We start from the raw sequence: 11,549 nt of genomic DNA, 5'->3' as shown, positions 1-11,549 counted from the left end.
AAAAAAAAAAAAAAAAAAAAAAAGAAAGAAAGAAAGAAAGAAAGAAAGAAGGGGCGCCTGGGTGGCTCAGTGGGTTAAGCCTCTGCCTTCGGCTCAGGTCGTGATCCCAGAGTCCTGGGATCGAGCCCCGCATTGGGCTCTCTGTTCAGCAGGGAGCATGCTTTCTCCTCTCTCTCTCTGCCTGCCTCTCTGCCTACTTGTGATCTATCAAATAAATAAATAAAATCTTAAAAAAAAAAAAAAAGGAAAAGAAATATAATAGAATGCAGTCTGTCCACTAAAATAGCTTACAGCCACCTATGAATCATCGAGGAAATAGGAAATAAAACCCAAAAATTAAATCTAGAGAGAACATAAAAATCTTAAGTACCTGAGTGATTTCTATTTCTTCTTCATGGGTCTCTTCTAAGGACTACTGGTAGAAAAACTGAGAAATTTGATGCTCACTTTTTAACAAATAAATATATCAAACTTTACCTACTCAGATGAGTTATTTTATATATCGATATTAGATGGGCATTTTTCCCAAGTCAGTTATATCCTACTAGTAAGTTAAACCTCCTTACCCATTTCTTGCTTTTCAAAGACCCATTCATTTCCATCTCATAGATAAATGTCTAGATCCTTATTTATCCTTATTAATCAAGAATGACAGGAGAATTTACTAGCCCAAAAGTGAATTTACCAAACTCAGGAGAGTGGATACCTCTGGGAGCACAGAAACAAAGTGTCATCACAAGGGAGTGCAGGCATAGAGATAGGGGTGAGGTGGGATCTCTCTCTTTTTAATTCCATTTCTTAAGCTGGGGAGGGGCCCCAGAGGTTCCTTTATATTTTTCTCTATGCCTTTTTCTTTTTCTACTTATAAAACATTTCATTAAAAATTTTTTAAAAAATTAAAAATTGGGGCACCTGGGTGGCTCAGTGGGTTAAAGCCTCTGCTTTCGGCTCAGGTCATGATCCCAGGATCCTGGGATGGAGCCTCACATCAGGCTCTCTGCTCAGCGGGGAGCCTGGTTCCCCCCCCCCACCTCCCTGCCTGCCTCTCTGCTGTGATCTCTGTCAAGTAAATAAATAAAATCTTTAAAAAAAAATTAAAAATTGTTGGTGATCAAGGTAAAGTGAATCAAGTCCTGACTTTGGTCCTAAAAATCTGTCACTTAATGATTCACTCTGTGATCCATGTGCTTTAGTTCCAGTAAAACATGAAAAATACTTTGTAGGAATTTCATCTGGCAAGTTCTCACCAGGAAAACACCCTTTTAGAAACTAAATAATATCAAATCACAAGACATTTGGGAATGTTACCTGTGTTCTCACACTTTTAAACTTTTCTTTAAAGTCATCAACATTTTTCATTTCTGAAAAAAAAGAGCAGCCTAGGACTGAACATGTTTTCTGCTGTTTCCTAAATCAAAGAGAAGGTGTAAATCTTTTTTTTTTTTTTTTTAAAGTGTAATGTCAAGAAAGGATTCCCAGGCTTTCCTTCACTTTGTTTTATATTTTTAACCCTTTAACAATTCCACTTAGAACATTTTTCCCACCTTTACATCGTCTTTCACAAAACCCCACAGCTGGGAAAACGAGTCTACAGCGACCATGGACTTTGACTTCACTTACAAGCCTTGAAACTCTTAAGCTACACTTGGAATTAACCAGCTTGGTCTCTAACTATCTCCGAGACAATAACACTTCAAAAGTAAAGCACTGACTTCAGAAATGTTTATACCAAAGAACTGCCTTATGAAAAATGAAAATACCAGCACAATGGGAAGAGCAGGAGACTTACTTGGAGAATGTATAGCTAAGTCTAAGAAATTATGACAATTCTTGAAAATGGTCCCATTTATAGAATTCAACAGTTCTAGTTCTAGGCCACACATATTTCAAGTTCTGCAGCAAGCCAGCAAAACAACACTGAATTCTAAATATGACTTCTTGTAGTACTTATCTTCTCCAAGAACAAGAATTTAATAGATGGTTTCCTAGCAGTATTATTAAAAAACAAAAACTCCAAAGGGATCAAGTAAGACAAAGCTATGAGCGGTAAATTAATATAACTGAGTGAAAAACAACTTACAAAATTTCATTCATTCTTTACGAAGTTATAAACGTCCTAAAGTTATAAACAACAAAATCCTCACAACATTCAACTTCCTATAAATTATTCAATTTCACCTATTCATCTCTGCCTTGCCTCTGTCAAGATTTTGTTTCCTTGCCTTCTATTACTCACCAACTGCATCTGGATTTACCGGTCTGGAGACGTCAGCTTGCCCCATGATTAAATTGTCTGATGTGTCTCACGACAACAAACTGCCCCGGACCAAAGAAAACTTTGCTTAAAAGATAAATCCACATCGAGAGGGGAGAGGCACTCCTCTCTCGGTGTCACTGCCAGACATCAGGAAACGGCATGAGGTCAGTTAATCTGCTGGAGTTTCTGCTCCCCGTATCCCAGCCTGGACACTTGGGGTTCGTACAAATATGTCTTCACTCTGGCTCTCCGCACACAGGAATGCCTGTCATTCCAGAGCGCACACTGTGAAGAGCTCAAGTGCAGGAAGGGGAGGAGATCTGCCAACTACAGGAGCGGCACAACCCTAAAAAGCCACACCTACTGTAGCTCTCCAGACTCCCCGCCACAGAAGAATGGGAGCCGGCTCGGGAGCCTACCGAAGAACTTGCAAACGTGATCATACAGAAAACATCAGGGTTATGCACAGCAGGCTGATGGGCGTAGAATTCAACTCGAAGGTATGTGTTCAATACAGGCTTGCCTCAGAAGTATCAACTGTTCTCACCTTTAACGGCTTGCTCTAAAATCGTAGTATTTCCTCGCTGTAAGTGGCATACCCAAGGCGGGATTTGATCTATACTTGGGGAATTAATAACATCAGGAAGGATATTTTAGGACTGAATATACCTTTTCTAAAAATAAAAAGAAACAGTTCTGAACATTTTCCTTACTAAAATAGTAAACTTGAAATAACGTTTGGAAGATATTATACAACATTTCTCTTTCTGCTAAAGCTCAGTAACCACCATGTGATCTCGGGGATTACAAAACTACTGGGAGTAACCCTACATGTTGCTTATAATACAAGGAAATATCAGCTAACCCCATGCAGCAACTGAAGGTCCAGCTTGCATACTGATTTTTCTTTTTTTTTTTTGTAATATAACTAATTTACATGTAGCCCAAACACATAAATATTAAGGACACAGCTTGATGAATTTTTATTTGTAAGTGCTAAAGTCCTTCAACAAATGACAGCTCCTAAAAAACAAGAGGTTTTAGTTTAAATCTTCGTTTTCCAAACTGAGATCACAGAATAATTTCTAGTATTTGGACTTTCCTTTTGCCTTTTCTTAACATCTTCTCCTTTGCCCCCCATTACCTTATCCCCATTATCTGCTTTTGATGTGGATAAAAAAAGAACCCCAAAAAACAAAAAAATTAAAAAACCCAAAGGTAACAAATAAGAAACTGATAATGCCAAGACAGTGGTTAAGATAAGAAGTGCAGAGAAACTTAGGCAATACTTAATTGTTCATACTGGTAGTAGTCAGAAAAACATTATGGTGACCATTAAAAAGGAAAACCATATTGAAAGAATGCTCTAATGTACAAATGCCCAAAGCCTTTAAACTCTGGCACTTACCTGTCAGCAGAGCCTGTGTAACTGCAGCTTCTACACTATAAAATGGGGAGGCAAAATGTGCCAAATGCACTGCCCAGAACCCAGTAGGTGCTCCACAAAGTATTGTAATCGTCATCACCACCACTATCTGCATCATCATGGCCATAACATGGCGTATGCTTAAGAGGGTGAGCTTTGGGGGTACCAAGGGGACTCGGCTGGTTAAGTGCCTGCCTTCAGCTTGGGTCATGATCTCAGGGTCCTGAGAGCCTGATGCTTCCCCTCCTTCTTCCCCTCCTTCTGCCTGCTGCTCCCCCTGCTTGTGCTCTGTCAAATAATAAAAGCTTAAAAAGTAAATGACAAAATTAAAAAAAAAAGGGGAAGAGAGCTCTGAAGGCAACTGAAAATTTAATTCCAGATCTATCACTAGGTGTTAACACTAGGCATGTACCTTTACCTCTGCGTCTCAGTTTTCTGATTTGTAAAGTGGGGCATAACCATGCTTAGCAGCACAAGGCAGGTGTAAGGACTAAATGACATGAACATAAATAAAGCCCTCTGCATGTGCCCGGCACACGGAAAACTCGCAGTTAATGTAAGCACCCAGGGTCACAGTTGTAAAAAAAACAAGTCAGGAAAGGAAAGGCACATGCAGAGGGCTTTATTTATGTTCAGTGAACAATGGTAGATGGCAAAAAACTCAGTCATTACAAAGAGGTTAGTCAGAAACGGAAGAGGATGACGTTTTTGTATCATGCATCCAGAGAGCAAACTGGAAGAAGCAGATCCAGGAGGAAGTCTGAACATAATCAGGGCTGCTGTACAAAACATTAAGCAGATGGAACAGCGCGTACTCACACACACGCACAAACCGGAAACGGTACCGCAGCATTCAGCTTATGCTGCCAGCACCACACAAGACTACAACAATAGATTTAGGGATCCTGGTATAGCTGCTGTTTACCACCTGCTAAATTTAATGCCTAGCTCGGCTTGGCTCATTACTTGTTCTAGAGCACTGTGAAGGTGGCAATAAAACTTAAAAAGAATGAAAGCATTCTGAGTGACCATTAACTACCTTGCTCAGAGCCAGGAGTAAAACCCAAGTCTCCCAATTCTAACCCTAGGACTCACTTTGGCGCTTGTGTAAATGGTCAAGGAAATACCTATTTCCTAAAGATATATTCGTTTCCCAAGGAAGTCTATTCTCTACAACACAAATGTTGTTTGTGTCTGATCATTCTGCTGCCTATGCACCCAGCTGAGAGACAATCCCTGCCCAGCCTATTTCAGTTTCATTCCAACAATCAATATTTACTTGGTGCCAACGGGTAAGCAGGCAAGCTGAGAGAGAGAGAGGAAGATACTGGTCCACTGACCACTTTAAAATTTAACAATTGGGATGCTTGGGTGGCTCAAGGGGTGAAGCGGTTAAGCGTCTGCTGTTGGCTTGGGTCATGATTCCAGGGTTGTGGGATCAAGCTCCACATCGGGCTCCCTGTTTCTCCCTCTTCCTCTGCCGCTCTGCCTGCTTGTGTTCTCTCTCCCTCTCTCAAATAAATAAAATCTTAAAAAAACATATAAAATTTAAAAATCAAAGCCTTGAGTTCATTCTAGTTTCCCATGTAATATATGTTAGAAACGCAAAGGATGGGGCACTTGGTTCAGCGGCTGGTTCTTGATCTCAGCTCAGGTCTCAATCTCCGGGCTGTGAGTTTGGAGTCTACTTTAAAAAAAAAAAAAAAAAAAAAAAATGCAGGGGTGCCTGAGTGGCTCAGTGGGTTAAAACCTCTGCCTTCGGCTCAGGTCATGATCCCAGAGTCTGGGGATCGAGTCCCCCATTGGGCTCTCTGCTCCGCAGGGAGCCTGCTTCCTCCTCTCTCTCTGCCTACTTGTGATCTCTGTCAAATAAATAAATAAAATCTTTAAAAAAAAAAATGCAGGGGTGCCTGAGTGGCTCAATGGGTTAAGCTTCTGCCTTTGGCTCAGGTCATGATCTCACGGTCTTGGGATAGAGCCCCGCATCGCATCGCACTGGATGCCTGCTTCCTTCTCTCTCTCTCTCGCTCTGCCTGCCTCTCTGCCTACTGGTGATCTCTCTGTCAAGTAAATAAATAAAATCTTTTTAAAAAAATGCAAAGGGCAATCTCATTTTAACTTTATAGGAAGTAGACAACTATTTCTTAATTGTTACCTATAAAAGATACTCTCTTTTTAGAGTACATTTCCTCCACAGCTTACTGTCTCAAGGAGGGGAAAGTGACATTAAAATTTGTGAATCTCTTCCTATTATATTTATGGAAAGAGCAAAAAGGTCTTATAAAAATAAAGTTTAATAGGCGAAGACAGCACTTGAAGCCCTCTAACCAGAGCTTCATTTTTTTTTTTTTTTTTTTTTAAAGAATTGCTTCTAGGGCGCCTGGGTGGCTCAGTGGGTTAAGCCTCTGCCTTGGGCTCGGGTCGTGATCCCAGGGTCCTGGGATTGACTCCCACATCGGGCTCTCTGCTTGGCAGGGAGCCTGCTTCCTCCTCTCTCTCTCTCTCTCTCTCTCTCTGCCTACTTGTGATCTCTCTCTGTCAAATAAATAAATAAAATCTTAAAAAAAAAATAAAGAATTGCTTCTAAACACTGCAAGTAACCTATAAAGAGCGAGGCATTCAAAACTCTTAGAGACGTTTAGGGGTTCCTGGGTGGCTCAGTGGGTTAAGCCTCTGCCTTCAACTCAGGTCATGATCTCAGGGTCCTGGGATCGAGCCCTGCATCCAGCTCTCTGCTCAGCGGGGAGCCTGCTTCCCCCTCTCTCTCTGCCTGCCTCTCTGCCTACTTGTGATCTCTCTCTCTGTCAAATAAATAAACAGAATCTAAAAAAACAAACTAAAACACAAAACTCTTTGAGTCATTTATAACTCCAAAGCCTTTGTTGGCAAGCAGGTCATATCATACACTAACATGCTACTATGACTTATATTTCAATAAGCAGTTTATAAGATCAACCACAAAGGCATAATGCGTTCATTTAAATATACTTTTATGTTGAAGTACCAGTATAAGTTGGATTACTTAGTAGAATAAACTCTTAGTGATTTTAATCACATCTCCCTCAGTTTATCTTGGTGTACTACTTTCTCCCAGCCTAAGATGTCTCAAGGAGGTGAGCTCTTATGAAAGGCTAGGAAGAAAGTCACTTCCCTCTAGGAAAGATGACCAACAGAAAGTACTGACAGGTCACACAGATACATACTGAAGAAAAGGTCTAATTTTCAACTTCTGGATCTATAACTGGGGGAGGGAGCAGCTTCTTATTCTTTACCCCATGATGTAACTCTATCCTAGTCTGGTTGGCTCTGGATAGTTACAGGAGATAACATCCGACAATAACCTGTTTCTCAAACTCCATGTGGAAATTAGAAAGCCTTGTCAGGCACTTGTAAAAACTTTTCAAGGCCTCATCTATCTGCACAAATCCTTCACTTGGCCTGGATTCTATGGAGCTTCTACTCATCCTTTAAGAACTGGCTCAAACGTTGCTTCCACTCTAATGAGCCTTTCGTCATTCAAGCAGAATTCCAATAAAGATTTGCTGATCATTGATTATGTGCCCAGCAATGTGTTGGTGCTAAAAACAAGTTTTAGCCCTTAAGGTGTTGACAGCTCAAGTAAACAGGATCTATAATAATCAGTACTTAGGAACTATGCAAACAGACTGATAGGGGTGGGAGTGTCTAGCTTTGCCCTGAGAAGATCAAAGAAAATATCTCAAAAGAAGTTAGAGCTAAGATCAAAGAGAGTCAGTCACAGAAGAGATGACAGAGGTGAGAAAAAGATACAAGCATTAAGACATAAGATTGGAGAGGTAAAGAGCTGATTATGACTGATCGTGCTGGACATATCACCTTAAATTGCAATGATCTTCTGACCTCTCTTACAGGCTAGAAACTTCTCTTGGGCAGGGACAGTGATGTATTTATCTTTAAACCCTCAATGCTTCACACAACCCAGTGCATAGTAGACATGTAATCAGTATTTAGTAACCTTGGACAAAGGGAAGAAACAACATTCTTCAATTTTAAGCTTTGCTCAAAATATCTAGTGAGAGGCCACCTGGGGGGCTCAGTTGGTTAAGCAACTGCCTTCGGCTCAGGTCATGATCCTGGAGTCCCAGGATCAAGTCCCACATCGGGCCCTCTGCTCATCAGGGATCTGGCTTCTCCCTCTGCCCCTCGCCCCTTTCATGCTCTCTCGCTCTCTCTCAAATAAATAAAATCTTAAAAAAAAAAAATCTAGTGAGAAAAGGCAATTAAAGGGGAAAGGGCTATAGATGGAGGCTGGAAGAAATCGTTCAAAACAAATCAGAGAATCGCTGTGAAACTCTTGCTTTTGCAGGGGCGGCGGGGGAATGGCATGTTGGGTTTTGAGAATGTATGATGGTTTTTGAGAATGTAGGCTTTGCAAGTAGTAACTTTTTTCAAAGGAGACAAATCTGTCAGGTAAATGTTTATATAAAACCCCACATAATCACTACTATTAGGCTCAAGTTCCTCAGCAGAAAGCATGTGGGCTTCATATGAATGAGCCTGACAACAGGCTGAAAGCGACAGAAACTGTAAGTCAAGACAGAGCCCCTGGTATCGCTGGATACTCATCTTATTTACCCCAGATGACACCAGTTTCTTTCTGTAGCTGGTTCACTGGACGCAAAAGTAAACACACCTGCTTCCTATTCTGCATCCAATAGGGTAATTCTTGCTGCCTGACTACCCTGACTTCCAGAAGGCAACATGGCTTACCAATGAAAGAGAGCAGAGGCTCTGGAGTCACAAGTAACTGTAAAATTTCAGCTTCCCCATTTACTGATTAGGCAACTCTGAACAAGTTATTTAACTTACGTGAGCCTCAGTTTCCACATCTGCAAAATGGACAGAATTTCAGAGATGTTGTGAGGATTAAAAAAGAGAATTTCTAAAAAGAGTCGGATGAGTGAAGCTGCCTAAAATATTTGGCCCCCTCTCATCCCACTTAGATTCTTTATGAAACGATTCCCCCCACCCAGTGTTTAAATACAAACACCATAGTTCTTCAGGAAAAACTCAGGAGGTTCTGATAGGCTTTTCTGTCACAGAGTCAATCCATAGGGCAGACCTCCAGTAACGCGCAGGTCTGAGAGCCTACAATGCGCTGGCCTGTGTTTATGGGAGAAAGAAAGGGAAGTCACGCCGTAGGACTGCTTTCGGCTCTGTGCAATGGGAGACCTCAGGCTAAAACCCTGGTGCTACCCAGATTCTGCCTTTTCGCTTTCTCTTCAAGTTTTTGTTTTGAAGACAGTAAGTTCTTTTTTTTTAAAAGATTTTATTTATTAGCTAGAGAGAGAGTACTCGAGAGTACAAGTACTCGAGAGTACCCGAGAGCAGCAGGCAGAGGGAGAAGCAGGCTCCCTGCTGAGCATGGAGACCGATACCAAAATCAATCCCAGGACCCTGGGATCATGATTTGAGCCAAACGCAGCCACTCAACCAACTGAGCCACCCAGGCATCCCAAGATGGTAACTTCTTAAGGATGCCCTAGGGGTCAGGAGATGCTTCTAGAACTGGGGAAAGAGTGTTAAGAAATGTATTAAACAGGAAAGTTTCAGTTAATAAAGATGAAAGGGTTTTTTCACAGTTGGGTTAAGGATTTGCAGAGTCAGAATGCAGGAGAGGCAGTGGGAAAGGTAGGCCCGGACAGAAGTGAGAATTAACTGAATGGAGATGAGAAGATGTGGGGAAAAAGAAACAGACCAAAAGATTCACAGGTTGTGAGGCTGAGGGGGGAAAGGGAGGTAGGAAGAGGCTGTGACACCGATGGAACTTTCAACCCATCATATGACATCAAATTATTGCCAAGCTCCCCTGTGCTTCTGAAATTCGACAGCAGAATCAAACCATTGACTTAACCAATTCAATATTATGTTTCAAATAATGCCTCTAACATGTGGTTTAATATGGAAGAGAGCAGTGGCCATAGTGCACTTTATTATAACGAATCTAGCTCAGTGTTTGCCATACAATGCAAAATAGCTATTTAATGAATTGGATTATTATTGGGAAACCACAAGTCTTATTTATTCATTCCACAAATATTTCCTGAGCACCTCTAAAGTATCAGGTTATTATTCCAGGTGTTGGGGACACTGTAGTGAATACAGTGGCAAAAAACAAAAGCAAAAAAAACAAAACCCATGCCTTCTTTCTAAGATGTCAGATGGTAATAAGGATGATAGAGAAAAAGTACCCAGGAAAGGGCAACAAGTGGGCTAATGAGAGTGCTGCAGGACAAACTGTGTGAGAAGGGCCTCACTGGGCAGATGACATGAAAATAAAGACCTGAAGTAAATAAATTCCCCAATTAACTTCCTCTGTCATCTTCCTTGCTTAGGCAGACCTCATTTTACTGTGCTTCGCAGATCCTGCATTTTTTACAAACTGACGGTGTGTGACAACCCTGTGTCAAGCAAGTCTATTGGCACTATTTTTCCAACAGAATTTGGTCACTTTGGGTCTCTGTGTCACATTTGGTAATTCTTGCAATATTTCAAACTTTTCATTATTATAATATGTTATAGTGATCTGTCATCAGTGATCTTTGACGTTAATATTTTGACTGTTTTGGGGCACCACGAGGCCCCCATGAGATTGTGAACTTAACCATACGTGTTGTGTGGATTCTGACCTCTCCATCCACCAGCTGGCTATTCCCTCATCTCTCTCCCTCTCCTCAGGACTCCCTAGCCCCTGAGACAGAACATTATTGAAATGAGGCCCATCAATAACCCTACAATGGCCTCTAAGTGTTCAAGGGAAAGGAAGAGTCACAGGTCTCACACTTAAAATCAAAAGCTAGAAATGGGAGCACCTGGGTGGCTCAGTGGGTTAAGCCTCTGCCTTCCGCTCAGGTCATGATCTCAGGGTCCTGGGATCTAGCCCCGCACTGGGCTCTCTGCTCGGCGGGGAGCCTGCTTCCTCCCCTCTCTGCCTGCTGCTCTGCCTACTTGTAATCTCTCTCTCTGTCTGTTAAATAAATAAATTAAATCTTAAAAAAAAAAAAAAAGCTAGAAATGATTAAGCTTAGTGAAGGAGGCGTGTGGAAGACCAAGATGGCCAGAAGCTACACCTCTTGTACCAGAGTTAGCCAAGTTGTAAACTAAAGGGAAGGTCTTGGAGGAAATTAAAAGTGCTACTCCAGTGAACACATGAGTGATTAGAAAGCAAGATAGCCTTATTGCTGATAAGGAGAAAGTGTGAGTGGTTTAGATAGAAGATCAAACCAGCCACAAATTTACTTAAACCAAAGCCTAATCCAGAGAAAGGCTCTAGCTCTCTTCAATTCTGTGAGGGCCGAGAAAGGTGAAGAAAGCTGCAGAAGAAAAGTATGAAGCTAGTTAAGGTTGGTTCCTGAGGTTTAAGGAAAGAAGCCATCTCCATGACATAAAAATGCAAGGAGAAGCAGCAAATGGTGTTGTGGAAGCTGCAGCAAGTTCTCCAGGAGCTCTTGCTAGGACAGCTAACGAAGGTGACTACACTAAACAGATTTTCAATGTCAATGAAAACAGCCTTAAGTTGGAAGACGACGCCATCTAGGACTTTCACAGTTGGAGAGGAAGAATCAATGCCCGGCTTCAAAGCTTCAAAGGATAGGCTGACTCTCTTGTCAAGGGCTAATGGAGCTAGTGACTTTAAGTAGAAGCCAGTGCTCACTGACCAGTCTAAGAACCCTAGGGCCTTTAAGAACTATGATAACTCTACTCTGCCTGTGCTCTACAAAGGGAACAATAGAGCCTGGATGACATTACATCTGTTTACCACACGGTTTACGAAATATCTTAAGCCCACCCTTGAGAACTGCTGCCTAGAAAGAAAATTCCTTTGAA

The 11,549-nt window shown here is 41.5% G+C and overlaps 1 protein-coding gene across 2 annotated transcripts in view; it reads right to left on the bottom strand.

Moving 5' to 3' along the window:
• Positions 1 to 11,549, bottom strand: part of LOC111143246 (phosphatase and actin regulator 4) — a 103,930-nt gene that overhangs the window by 48,644 nt on the left and 43,737 nt on the right. The gene's annotated exons all lie outside the window — the stretch shown is intronic.

This window comes from Enhydra lutris, unplaced genomic scaffold (genome assembly GCF_002288905.1).
Source record: "Enhydra lutris kenyoni isolate GAN:26980312 unplaced genomic scaffold, ASM228890v2 scaffoldscaffold9, whole genome shotgun sequence".
In the NCBI taxonomy this organism is placed as follows: domain Eukaryota; kingdom Metazoa; phylum Chordata; class Mammalia; order Carnivora; family Mustelidae; genus Enhydra; species Enhydra lutris.
This window is presented reverse-complemented; position numbering and strand designations above follow the sequence as displayed.